Here is a 15,103-nt window from a genome sequence, read left to right as displayed (position 1 = left end):
TAATTTTTATTTTTTATTAATAAAAGTATAATTTATGTATTTAAAATAAAGATTAAAATAAAACAACATAATTTAAGATTCATTTTCCAATGAAATTTGGAACTCTCCATTTTCTATCCCTCCATCAATGCCAAAACGACAAGCATAGAAGATTTGATTAAAAAGACTTGGAAAAGTGTAGATTGCCTTCTAATAAGCTACCAAAGACTGACAAATATATTCATGTGTACTTCTTCAGTTCTACTATCCAATGCAAAAGTATCTCTCCCGCTCGACGCTCGACCCCAAAGTAAGAGGTCTTTGATAAAATTTCGAGCTTCAGAAAGGCAAGGTTCTAGGTTTTAGTTGTGCTCCTGAATCATCACAGATTCGTTTAAGTTCCAAATGGCATAGGAACTAAAAAAATAAATCACATGTGTTTTCTTTGGCGAGGCCCCTAGATCGTCTCAGGATGCATTATCTAGTCTACACTGGTGCCTTTTTCGTGGACTAGGACTTATGGTTTGGGGAAATACCCTATATGTTTCTAGTAGCCCAACAATTACCTATAACGTTGGTGGGTTCGTGATGTTTTGAATTCTACAGGGTTTCATCATCATGACAACCTTTGCCAAGTTGGAAAATGCTCTCAATCGGGTCAAAGGTATGTATCATTCACAAAGATTTCTCATTACATGGATTTATTTTCAAACATTTGTTAAATTTGTATTATTTTATAAGCTTCAACAACTAGTCTGATAAAATCGTGTATATGAATTTTCTTGTAGTGTTGAAATTATAGGAAATTTGCATCTAGACGGGGTCCTGAGATTAAGAAGGGTTTGTGCTTCCCTATACTAGTTGGGTTCATCAAGTCCTAGGGTTGGGTTTGGAGATTTCCTATCGTTATTTTTGAAATTCTGATTATTTTCTCCAAAAACCGAACATCTAATCCATGTTTAAGATGTGGATGTAATAGATATGCTAATGGGCACTAAAGATTCAGAGTATCTTCTGCAAAGGTTCACCAATGCATTGTTTTCATTTTTGTCTTTATACTTGATCTTGACTTTTTGGTATTTTAAAGTTTTCACTGTAGAAATTGCTTTAAACCCTTCATATTCGTAGCAGGCCCTTGTTGCCATATTTTTTGTAAGGACCATTTTAGTTCAGTATGCATAGGCATTCATTTTTTTATAGCCTTATCTATATCTTTGAGGCCACCTTTTTAGGTCATGCGAATTTCGACATACTAAAAATCCTATGTATTTAGGACTTGATGGGCATATCTAGTTTATTTTTCCCTTTTATACTAAAAAATTGAGCTTTTGAATCAAATTTAGTGTTGTTGGCATGAAAGTGAATCATTTTACTTGTTTCTACCGATACTCTGCACTTGTTGATTTGTGTGTCTAATGTTCCCATTGTTTAAAATGGTTTTCTCCTTTTTATGCTGGATTACAGAAAATAAATTTTAATTTATGTTGTTTTTAATGGTTGATATGACTATTTTGATCCATGGTATTTTTTATTATAGAAATAGGATAGGGATATGCCAAATTTATGTTGTTTTTAATGGTTGATATGACTATTTTGATCCATGGTATTTTTTATTATAGAAATAGGATAGGGATATGCCATCATTGTTTGGTTATAGTTTTGATTGTTACAGTAAAATTATAACAAGTCTAGTACATTTTCTCTTTATTTCTTTAAATTTTTTTTTTTTTTCACTTCAAAACCACTTAGGGAAAGACTATGTTTCAAGGTTCTCTGAACTTCAACATTAAGATTTGAAATTTGGAGAACCTAAAAAAAAAATTGAGGTTCGATGAACCTTATGGTCATTCACCAAGTCCATAGCTCAAGCTCATAAATAACATCATGTCACAGCTCAAGCTTGTAGTCTATCCTGGCAGTTTCCAAGTCCATAGTATCATATATATAGAAAATGTATATACTATATAGATGAACCTAATGGGAAACCTCATCTGAACCTCATCGAAAAAATTGAACTCGAATTGAACCTAATCATTGTTGAACCTGAACTTCAACCTGAAGTGTGTGACTTAGGCCAAGGATACACTTCCTGTCAGGGATGTACTCTTATGATTCCTCTCACATTCACTAATGAGAGGGTCTTTGCACTTTTATTATTTTACATAGAAAATTAAGAATTCTTAGGTTATTTGTCATGATTATTTATGTCTTGAGAGTGCGTGAATATTTTTTATCTTGTATTATTTCAGCAATTATGGAGAATAATAATTAATTATCAATGTTGACACTTTTGTGCTTTGACATAAGGAACAATACATAAGAAGATCTTGTCTCATTATCTTAGGTCTGAGTTGAAATATTTTAGAGAAATAATTATAAAAAATAAATGGCATGTGCTTAGTGCCTAGATGTGAATGCATGAAACTACAGTAACCTGTTTTCAAAAGTAGAAATATCTACCTAACCCTTTCAGTAATGATATAGAAGATTAATGAGCTTTATTGTAAACTGTATGCAGAGTTGATGAATGTTGGCCAGAAGCAGGCATCATTATAGGCACTTCACAACTTGATAACATCAAAGCGGTACAGAGCATGGCAAAAGACACTAGAAAAGATAATGTTCAAATATGTGGAACTTTGTGTGGATATGAGGCATGGCAGGTTTGCAAAGGATGGACTTATTCAATATCGCATTGTATGCCTGCAAATGAATGTCAGTTCCTTGGAGGAGGTTATCAAGTATTTCCTCCATCTCTCCAGTGAGAAGGCTGAATAGGCTCAAGCTCAAGCACAGGCATCTGAGATTGCTCTTGATGTTGAGGACTTAGAGGCAGAGAAGATGCTAGAGGACTTGATGCTCAGTTATTTCAGTGGAGAGAAAAGGAAAGACAAGTCTGATCGGGAATTGGTTACCCCATGGTTTAAGTTTCTTTGGGAAACCTATAGGACCATACTTGAAATACTTCATGAATCGTAACAATTCAAATCTAGAAGCATCATATGTGGTGAGTGCATATTAACTAGTGTTGGAATAGATGGAACAATTACTTAATTTGGATAATTTTATAGTAATGGTTGTTAACATGTATTCCACTTAATTCTTTCACTAACAACTCCAAATAGCCTACCCCAATCCCAGCAGTGGATGCACTGACATTGATTGATCCTGAGCTATCTTGTTTTAGGAGCTTTAAATGTTTGTCTATGGCAAGTATGGCAGAGTTTGTTCTATATATTTTGTTTCAACGACAGAGTATATATTATGTTTCAATGACAAAGACACATGTTGCACTCCTTCTAGCATGTGTAGTGGATATAACATCTAATGATTACATAAAGGAAAAATATTGTGTTTTTTTTAGTTGCCTGTTAAAAAGTGTTTTGAATAAGGTCTTTATTCTAGTATGGCTAACTACAATCCTAATTGGATTGACAGATGACTGCACATTGAGCCTTTCAGTTATGTTTGTAATATAAATGGACAACAGAGTTCCGTCGGCTTAGTGAAATAATACACAAACATCTTGTGAATTTCAATAAGTACAGGGATCAAAGAGACAGGCCTGACCTAAATCTCTGTGAGAGTTTGTAGCTTTACCTTGATACAATGTTTGAGAAACTTGTTAGTGTTAGTCTTGTTAGCTTGTCACCTAGATCAAATATGCTTTTACTATGTTTTTCCAAGCTTTCAAAATCAATTTTTTCTGATACTAGGTTTACATAGCAAATTTGGTCATTGTTTGGTCAGTCTAAAGATGAAGTAATTGTTTGGAAATTCACTCATGCTAGTCACCTATCACACTTTATGAAGGTATCACAATAAAAATGGGTCAGTCATCATCATCATTCCATTTAGGTCTCAGGTCATCCATTAGGTCGCTAGGGTTTCCAAGGTCCATCATTTTCATGAATAAAACCAGCAATGAGTAAAACATGACAAAGCAACTTTTGGAGAGTTGATCTTGATTTTTTTTACACACTCCTCATACTCTCATATTATCAAAGGTTCCAAAAAAAGAAGCTCCAGCACTCAAAAACGCAAAGGACATCTAAGGTTTGCAATGGTAAAGGTAATTTTGCTTTCATAAAGTGAGAATCAGTTTGTAAAGGAGGGTGGGTCCCATTTCTTTTTGAAAAAGTGAGGAAAATTTCCCTATATAAATTCAAAATCCCCATAACTCCTTCATTCACATCCTATTAACTCTTTACCATCAAGTTATCTGGCCCAAAAAATAAAAAAAAGTTGTTTTCCTAGGAGAAATTAGCAAAAATTTATAGGTACTGCGTGTAGAAACACTGCGCTACACTTAGGAGACTGGCGTTGTGCTTTGAAGAACTGTGCTACACTTTGGCGCTGCACGTAGGAACACTGCGCTACGCGCAGGACAGATTGCCCCGAAGTTTATCAAAACTCTTCCAAACTTCATTTTTTCACTTGCAAGCTTCATTTCATTGACTTCTAAGCTACGGAGCAAGCAATTACACCATCATCCTCCATCTTTTGCTTTCCCAATTTCATCTCATGACAGTGATTCTTCAAGTTAGGGTTTGTAGCAAAATTTCCATGGGAAATGTTAGGATGAAAATGGCCATCATTATTTTTAATTTCCAAAACATGTAAAATGATATCCTATACCTGTGTACATGTTTAATGAGCCATTTTAACCATTTTATCCACCTCAAAACAAAGTTTAAACACTCAAAAAGCAAAACCCTAGCTCATTCCTAGAGGTTTTTGGACAAGTTTCATCATAAACCCTATTGTTTTCACCTGCAAGAAAATCATCTTTCCACTATTTCTCCACTCATTTTCATCAGCTTTCAAAGTAATCTCACCTTTCGCAAAACTCCTCCCATCATTTTGTCAAAAATAACCTACATATCACTTCATTTCCATTCACACCTCACATCTTATTTTCACTTCCTGTTGCTAGGGCTTTGTGTCATCATGGAGACAGAATCTTCACTAGAAAGAAGAGACAACATAAAGGAGGGAGGATACTCAGATATGAGCCATCAGACTGCAACACAATCAACTCCTATCCTTTCATCAAGAAATTCTTTGAGGATGTCCATTGCTTGCAATTTTTCAAAAGGGTGAGCTAGGCGGGAAGCTAACATATTGGGTAGCAATAGAACTGAAAGGAGAAACTACTGTCATTTCTGGTGTTGAGTTTAGTTTCTCAGTGAATCTCAATAGCAATTGGGTTACCGACAATGAATAATATTGGTTCAAAGGAATGAGCCTAGATCTTGAAAACTACAAGCCTTTCTTGAAGATGCCATACAGAGATACACATACTCACCTCATGCCTTTCATATATTTATTAGAGAAATATGCCCCTTTGATGAAAATTGTCATGAGGTTCTTCACTTGTGAAGGTAGATTCTCCAGGTTGTATCCCAATCATGTCCGCTTCCTGATGCATGTCACCTCTCAAAAGCCACTCAACATGTGTAATTATCTATTCAGGAGAATTTCCAAAATGTCTGAGAAAATACAATTAAAGGAAAAAGAGCACTCCCTAAGCTTGTTCCATCATAGTTTCATAAAACCATTGTCCTTCACTAGCTGTCAGAGAGAGGTATGGCTTGGGAAGCTTTTTTAGAAGCAGCTATGAAATGGCATGAGGGGAATGCAGCATCTCTGTCTCGTAGTGCACCAAAACAACAAACAAAGGTGGGGTCATCTAGCAAAATAGTGGAGAAGACTCAACTATCCAGACCTAAGGTGACTAAATCGTATAGGAAGGGGAATAGGCCTATGTTTTCTTCTCACAGAGAGAAAGGGGCCAAGCCTTCTTCATCAACAAAGTAGGAATTGGCAGCAAAGGATTAAGACACAGTTGAACATGAGTTTGAACTAATTGATCTAAAGACTGAGGATCAGACAACAAACATGAGACATACTATCAGGGATAAGGATTACGAAATGATGGAGCTAGAAATCAATTTGGAAAGGGTAAAGTATGTTATATCATTCCTTGAACAGGAAAACAATCAACTCAAAGCAAAGGAGTTGATCCTAGAAAAGGAAAAAGCCAAGTTAATGCAACAAGTTGGAAAATGTAAAGAGATCATGAAACCAAGTGAGCCTAAAGCATCAGAGGTGAAAGTAAAAGAGAAAATACCAAGAACAAGAGGCCTCAAGAAGGATTTGCAAAAGGAGCAAGAAAAAATTCTGCTGAATGAGGACCTTGACCTAGAAGATAGGATCACCCTAGAGGTTCATCAAGATAAGGAATATTGGCTCAATAGAGTGAATGAACATTTGGATAAGATCCCTGGGAAGGCAAACAGAGATAATTAGTTTCTCAGACACATGGTGCAACACTACCAAGCTCAAAACATGATCACCAATGTTAAGGTAAAGCAACTTGAAAACAAGCTCAAGGAGACCAAAAAAGACCAAAAGGATGAGGGAAACTTGGAGATGCATACTAAAGAATCCATGAAGCTATAAAAAACCTATTTTTACACCTTCCCTCCAATTTTGAGAAAATTCTGAGCATTTTGAGTTTTTTGGGAATTTTTGGTCGAAGTTCAGAAATTCAGTTGCTCGAGAAGCACAATGCGTTGGCATTGCGCTTTTTCCTCAGGCCTCCATTTTAGGAAAGGTATACATTTTTGGAAAGGTCTTTCCATCCTCTAAAAACCAATTTGCGCATATTTTGCAAAGGTGGCTTAGTTTTTAGAGAAAAATGCAAAAAAGTGGCAAAAAACTAGCATTCTGGACCATTTTTTGACAGGCGCTGTGCTTCTGGAGATACCTTGGGAGAATGGACTTTTGAAGGTATTCCCATGCTCTAAATTCAGAAATTGAAATTGTTATGGAAACTATACTTGAAGGGCTAGTGGACCATTCTCTCAGATTTTCATTTTGGCCCTTAGAAGGAGCCTAACAATCATCTCAAAGTTGGCTCTGTGCTTGTACACTTTTCTGTGTTTCAAATTGTAAAATTCATTGTGTAAATTTCTAGTTTCTAGTTTGACTTAGTCAAAGTCAAGATTCTTTATGTAATGGAAATAGTTACGAGGCTAGGTGATCTAGGCATTAATAAATGTATATCATAGGTAGTTTTTTATGTTTATTAGGCCTCATAAAAGAAGCAAACTCCTGAACAAACTCTTCCTGAAGTGTTTGAGTTTCACCTTCTCACTCTCACCTGTTGGTTGAGAGAATCTTGGAGTCAATTCCTCCACCAAGGAATTCGACTCCTAAAGGTGGGAAAGTGTTCTACGAGAGTCTATATGTATCATTTCACTTCAGGAGAAGAGGGTTGAACTTTTTGTGAAGGAGGCTTGCATGTAATCATCTTTCAGCTAATATAGAAACATGTTGCAGCGATTTTCAAGGAACTCTAGCCCAGTGATTTCATGGTGCTTTTACTTCATTATTTTTGTTTTCTCATGTTATAAACATCTTTATCTACATTATATATCTTCTTCCTATGAATTCCTTGTTATAAAATACTCAGAATTCTTGTTTATCAAGTTTTGTTATCTAGTTTTCATAGTTATGTGTTTTGTCTTCCTAAGCTAATGAAATCATGTTTATTTATAATCATTAGTTTCTTCCACACTATATCCTCTATACTACACTAAAAAATACTCAAATTACACCATGTCTTCTGATATCTAGCTCCTCCTTATGTTTGCTCCTGCATTCCCACAGCCTAGACCTACTTGTGGCTCCAAACACTGAGTTCCGCAAATCCTTAAAAACCAAATTCTCACAAACAAAGAAACAAATACTCATATCTAGTCTAAAATCCTATTAAACACACACATGGCAGAGACATAATAGGAAGGATAAACATGAGATTTTATTTCTTATTCACAATTATACATATTTATAATACATAGGAGTGACCCTTGGTTTCATATTCCAAGTGGTCCCTTGGACTCCTTTTAGGTGTTCAACTTCCACACTAACCCTTAGAGGATTACGTGTCCAACATTCCCCCACTTAATGCAAAGGGTTATGTATGAGTCCAAGAGGAGAGTTGTCATACAAAATGTGCAAAAATGCATGGCAGCACTAGGTTGAATGTGCTCTCTGAAATTTTGGTATAAAGGGCGGTGGTTCAAGGATGACCACCAACATTGGAACACTTAGTGCAATTCCCAAAACTCTTCCAAGTCTGGCATGAAGCTCAAGTCTTCTGCTAGAGGAGGTGCTCCTGATGTTTTGAAGAGGGAAACCTTTAGCCATGAAAGGGAGGTCTCACCACACATAAAATGGAGAACCTCAACTTGAAAAGGGAGGTCTCAACTTGTGATGGTTTAAGGATGACCAACAACTCTCGAATGCTTAATGCAATTCCTAGAACTCTTCTAAAACTGGGAAGAAGCTGAAGTCTTCTGCTAGAGGAAGTGTCCAAAATTCTTTGAAGAGGTATCACTGATTGAAGGTATGATCAGGGGCATCTTTGTCTCTGGCTACAACTCTGAATCTGGTATGGCAGGTTGTGTCTCAGGCTCACTTGATGTGGCTTTGAAGCTTGTAGATGACCATCATTTCCCCCCTGACAGATATAAGGTGAGAAGATGAAAATTTCTCAACTGCAAGACTGTTCAATACTCTAGAACAAGTTTATACATATGACTAAAATATATTCTTGTCTATTGATGCCCATTGCCAAGAAGTGATCCATCCAAGATGAATCTTTTTTCTTGCAGTAGGCTTGTTTCTGAAGTATCTGTGTGAAGAATGGGTGGTTTTATGATAGTGCTCACATGGATGAAGTTCAAAATAGTGATCTTTCATATGCCCAACTCAGTCACATTGTTGGCATTTCACGATCTGTTGTCGCTTCTGTGGAAGAGGACCAGAATATGAAATAGCTGAAGGTGAATTGTCATGAGGAGCAGGTGAAGATGAACCATCCTGAATAAATCCAACACTTTCAAATTGGATTGGCTTGGAGTAGTAAGGAATATGGAAGAACACATCCTTGTCATATCCAAGACCAGCTCTGTGCTTGTTTTGGACAAGCTCTTCCCAAGGTCTGATGATGGGCTCCGGAAGTGAAAATTGAACCTTTTCATCTGCATGTAACTCTACTACTTTATTGGGCACTGGATCGGTATCAAATGTAACATTATTGTCTTGTTGTTTATGGGAGTCTGTTTAATCTTCTGAATAGAAGTAGGCTCAAAATGACTACGCTTCTATTGAAGCTCATCTCGCTGGAACTGAGATTCTAGTTGCAGAAAATCAATTTGTTCTTGTGCATATTGTAGACAGGTTCTAATGTCAGCAAGAGTGTCCCTGTTGATGTTTACCATCCGATCAACAGTGGAATGAATTAATGTTTTTAACAACACTAATGCATCATAAAGTCGATCCATTTCACAATAATTGAAGCAAAAAAAATGGTGGTCTTGCACACATAAAAATAGTTCCCACTGCTAAATAGATGTAACTATAGGATGAATAACAAGCTTCTAACTTCCATAGAGATTGATCAAATGTTGTATCGAAAAACTACAGTTTACATGCAAGGTAGTTCTACTTGGTGACTGCTTCTTCCAATCTTATGATTGCAATTTTTTTTTGAAATCAATTATAAAATAGCAAAATCAAGCCTAAATCTATATCAAGCCCATATTAAATCAAAGACTACGGGAAACACCAGTATATTGAATTATAAAATCCTAATGTCAAACTAAAACCTATATCAATCCATATTATGTTTTATCCCACAAAATTTGTGTTAGGCGCAGATTATTTCGGCCGTCTTTTAGACGTTGGCAGAGATGCTTTAGAAAATTAAATCTTGCGGCTTAGAATCATTGCAGGTTCACTTGGAGTTATGGGCATTCACAATTATGATAGTACCTAGGCCTTGTTTCAGAAAAGCTGCTAATTGGATCAACAATGCTAATTACAATGCACCAGTCCATGCAGTAATAGGCATGGCAAGATATTCTCTTGATAAAATTGTAGATAACCTGAGTAATTGAAATTAAATGCCACCATGGAAATGCAAATCACAATGCAGTATGTTGATGTGACAGATGATTAATATATGTTAATGCCACTTGAGCTGGAGTTTGGCCTGTCTGAATTTTGAAATACATGTAGCAGACTCACACAATTACAAATATAAAGCCTTACAATATTCATCGCATAACCCTCTCCCCTGGAAAGCCTGCGGGGCCATCTGCGGCTTTATCCGATGACTGTCTCTATGTGGTGAGAGGTATTACAGTGGGCAACGGATTTAATTACAGTGAGCAGCGATTTAAAACCGGGAGGACATTCTGACCAACATATTCAATGCAGAGTCCTCCAACCATTTGATGTTGAATGCATAATGGAATGATGTGGTTCATGTGGTTCTTTAATGCGATGTCTAGCGACCCCAAAGGCTCCTAAACATGATCAGCATCAGCCTCCAACTATGCATTCGTGCTCACCACTCGGTTTTCACTGTACCAGGCACACCATGCCAGAATCTTCTCCTTATGATAATGCGCCCAAATAACTCGCAGTCCATTTAAACATGCCGTAAAGAGTGGAGAAGAAAGATTAGTCTGCCAATGCGTTACAGAATTTCAAGGGATTAAACACAAACAACAAAGTTTTGTAGGTAGTTTTGGTGAGCAGAGGAAACTCTTCTGACAGGAGCAGAAATTTAGAAATGTCATAACTAACATGCAGAAAGGCCACCAAAACAAGTGGCTCAAATATGAGCAGGGCAGGAGAACGCCCGCTCTGATACCATGTTAAACACACACATGGCAGAGACAAAATAGGAAGGATAAACATGAGATTGTATTTCTTATTCACAATGATACATATTTATAATGCATAGGAGTGACCCTTGGTTTCATATTCCAAGTGGTCCCTTGGACTCCTTTGGTTGTTCAGCTTCCACACCAACCCTTAGAGGATTAGGTGTCCAACAAATCCATTTGCTTTAAAATCATGTCACTGATAAGAGACTTAGAGATATCCCTCTCATGCTCAGTAGGGCTAGCTACTAATATGAAGTGCTTTGAGGTTACCCTTCTTGATTTCCTTTTCAGCCTAGGAGATTGTAAGGACTAACACAACTCAAGGCTGCAACTAAGCTTAAGCTCTGGTAGGTTAGTGAGATAATTTTTTTATTTGTAATATATTTTTTCCTTATACTATTTCTTATGACAAATGGCATATGATATGTAGGAAGCTTTCCACTCTATCAAAGATATTCATGGCCTTATGTGTATGGTCAAGAAGACTCATGAACATCATTTGATGTAAATCTACTATTCAAATTTAACAAAGATATTCTGGATATTAGAAAGTCATTTGTGTCATGCTTATGCATGGTACAAGCTCTATATCCTCTATAAAAGCTACAATAAATACTTAACATAGAAGGATTTTCATTTGATGGGGTCCTCTAGATTGTTCGCTGACACTTCTATTATGACTTATGATCACAAGCATGGGGCTCACAATAATGAACTAGAGAATGAGAAGGAAAGAAGTTCAAGAATGGCCAATATTTTTGGACTTAGTTTGGATTCTAAAATGGATACCAAAGAAGTAGTAAGTTATTTCAATGAAAGTTATTAAGTCCATCTGTCATTGATTGAGATGTTTGCATTTGTATAGGTTTTTGCAGTATAAGTATTATCTTTTATGCTTAGTTCAAGGAGTTTTCTTCCAATATGTCTAATAATAATATGTTTTTTTTTTTGCAGTTTTCATGCTCAACACTTCTATCTGAAATGGTAAGTAATATTTATAGAGCTAATTAAAGAGTTTATTGATGAAATTAAGTCCTTCCTTGATGTTGCTGAGAAGTCAGATCACACATATTTTTTGCTAAGCAGTTTTTATGCTTGTACATTTTTTTTTTAGCAAGCTACATGGTTTCAATTATAACTGGATAGAATGTGGTGCAATATTGGGACAAATTTTACTATATCTACTTATATTTACAGCTTATACTAAAGTTTTGTACCATGCAATCATAACGCACTTCATTTTTTAGTAATTCAAAAGCGTCTTCACCTGAAACTATTTGGTTCTACGTATCTCCATATTGCTCATAAAAAGACGTTTATGTTAACTGTCGCCTTCAAATATAAGTTATCATTTGAGGATATGTGAATATAAGTTAATCGTACAAACTTTAATGGCTCTTTACATTCATGAAAAGAAACTGACAACATCTACTTATGTGGGTAAATTGTGTCTTTATTATATTTTAGGTTTCCAAAGGTGTCATGACATATGTTTTGCAAGAAGTGAAAATTTGTATCATCTATTGGAAAATGATTTCCACCATTTAGGTATTGCTGATAAGTTCAATCACTACTAGGGAGGCTCTCTAAGCTTAGTGACAAATTGTCTTCAACTTCTTTTGTCCCAGAAGTGAAATTGGGGCAACACATTCCTTCTTTAGAAAGGTGAACTACTTTGAGAGTGTTACAATAGGTGATTGGATTTAATTCCTACTTTTGTTTCATGTTTTCTATTGTTATGTGGTGCAACTACTTGTGATTTGTAATGTGGCCTACTTTTAGAGTTGCACAACTTACAAAATATGATGGAGAATTTAATTATTACTTTGTTCACTTCATTTGTCTCTACCTTTTTATGCCATATGGTGTGACAATATTGGATTTGGTATATTTATTGAACTTTCATGTTAAAGTTTACAGACTCTCTTGTGTCTTCTAAAAGTAAAATTATTGAGGTTTTCTAAAGAGGCTTAGTGTGGATGATATGAAGTACAATTTTGTATGGTTGAATATTGACCATCAAAAGGAATTGTACATTTTGGCAGTCACATGAAGTAATACAATTTTTTGATTTTCAATATTTTGCATAAAAATACACCTTCTGCTAATTTTGAGGATTTAGCTTTTGTGAATGGAGTCTTTTTTAGAGTGTGCATAATAAAATCTCGTCAAGGAATTTATTTATGCAAGACATTGAATCAGAACAATCCATATATCATAATCTTATTGAATTGTCTGAATAGTCCATATATCAGGGCTATGAATTACAGTAGGAGGGCTCAATACCTTAAGCATTGTTATTAACTTACCATAGGAAGATTCCATAAAAGTTTATATCATTTCTTTATCTTATGATGGCAATCAAATAGGTAGTCTCAGGTTTTGGTTTGCATGTAGTGAAGACCTGAAGTAAATACTTAGAATTTTAATATATTTTTCTTCTCCCTTTAACATATTCTTTCATGTTGATATTATCTAAAAGACGAGTCTTTTCATCAATTAATATTATCGCATGTAAACTGCTTCATGGAAAACTCTACTATTAAATAACACATAATAATAAAGTTGGCCTATTAAATGTTTTAAACTAATAATTATGTATATTAATTCATGATAAGATAAGATAGGTTTATTAGTGGCCAACGAATGACCAAAGGTAGGTCAACAAGACTACTTAGTGAAAAGGTGGCAACATAGAGTGGGAGTGCAAAGTTCATTATCTAAGCATAACTAACACAACAAAAAAAAGAAGAAATACAATTCTCTAGACACAAGTGCAAGGGAAAGAGCCAAAATTATCTAAATGCCCACTATCAAATGAAGGAGAGGGTGTTCTCCTTTGAAGTTGAAAGGGAATCTCTCTTACCATTTGGAGACCAAAAGGAAAGAAACATTGTATAGATGACTAGCCAAAGGAGATGGATCTGGTCTGGGGATGTGTCTCTCTTTGGAAGAGGTGGCCCTCTGCCATGTGGTATTTGGAGGGGGTATTGTATAGATGACTAGCCAAAGGAGATGGATATGGTCTGGGGATGTGTCTCTCTTTGGAAGAGGTGGCCCTCTGCCATGTGGTGGTAGGAGGGGGTTTCCTACCAATCTGGCATGAACAACAACTCCACGTGGGTCTCACTGTAGGGGGTTAAGTTGTCTCTCGAACTGGAATGGTTCTACAATTTTCCTGCCTCTTGTTGCCCCTATCTAGGAGCACTGGGAAGAAAATTGTGATCCTCCTAGTAGTGTCCTATCAAGGGGGGTGGGGGGAGGATAGGAGAATGTGAGTTGTGGACCTAACATCCTCTCCCAAGTATACGGTTTGGCATCGCTAGGCTAGGTATGAACAAAAGGTGGAGAGAGAGTTATGGCACTCCCTGAATATAATAGAAGCGACCATGTATCTCATTGGAACAAGGACACCTAAAAGTATAGTGCTCCCCTATCTTTATATCCTATATATGGTGTATCCAACATAAATTATCCTCTTGTGACATTTGGTGCTAAGCTTCCACCTGAAGACTACCAGTGCACACTCAAAAATAACCTCTGGGAATCCTAATTCCATGCATCAAGTGTCAAAGAATGCAAATGGATCAACACTATAAAGCTATCTCTAAGAGCCAACAAGTACTCTACATAAAAGGCTATTTTGGGTCTCAAATCCCCAAGAGAGGAATCCAAGTGACCTAGATATACTACTTGTACATATCCTCCCGGATAATCCCATCCATCTCTTTCTTATTAGAGAAAAAGTGACCAGGAGCATCCAAAGTGTGTTTGAATGGGGGAAGATGATCTATCAATATACTGATGGATCAAAAGAAACAAGAAACTTCTAAACACTAGCACTGTGCTCTCCCAAAAGGGGAGAAAATTGGGAAATGGCCTCCAAATATAAATAAGTAAGATATGGGTACCAATCTCTACCTACTATTGAGTAAATCTCTAAAGAAGATAAAAAAACTCTACCAATCTAAAGGTAGTCTAGATCCATAAAGGGTTTATTGCAAACTATGTATGGATGATGGACTAGGGGGTCATCCTCTTGCATTTGGTGTTGCACCACAGTAAGTGGGCCTGCACTCAAGGTCACTATAACCTAACCCAAGGCCCAATCTAACATGAGTAAGCTTGACCTCCATACCTCTGAACCATATAAAACTATAGGTGTCAAATTCGAGTCCATGAGGTCTAGTTTGGATGAGATGCCCTAAAAATGGTGTTGGAAACATTTGTCTGTTTATAAGAGAAAGGCACCCATACCCCTTATTCACTCAAGGTTGGAGATCCTCCCTCAAACCAAACTTAAAACCTAAAAATTGAGCCCCGAGATATGTGTATGTGTCGGTAATCTCAACCTCCACCCCTCTAAAGTAAGAATG

General features: G+C 36.3%; 1 pseudogene; it reads left to right on the top strand.

The window, feature by feature from the left end:
• Positions 1 to 597: 597 nt before the first annotated feature.
• On the top strand, positions 598 to 12,420 carry LOC149159891 (eukaryotic translation initiation factor 3 subunit A-like; annotated as a pseudogene).
• The last annotated feature ends 2,683 nt before the right edge of the window (positions 12,421 to 15,103 follow it).

This window comes from Pinus tabuliformis, chromosome 5_2 (assembly GCF_031772625.1).
Source record: "Pinus tabuliformis cultivar Carrire ecotype Pingquan chromosome 5_2, CPIR1, whole genome shotgun sequence".
NCBI lineage: Eukaryota > Viridiplantae > Streptophyta > Pinopsida > Pinales > Pinaceae > Pinus > Pinus tabuliformis.
The sequence above is the reverse complement of the archived record's forward strand: the minus strand, read 5'-3'. Positions and strand labels throughout refer to the sequence as shown.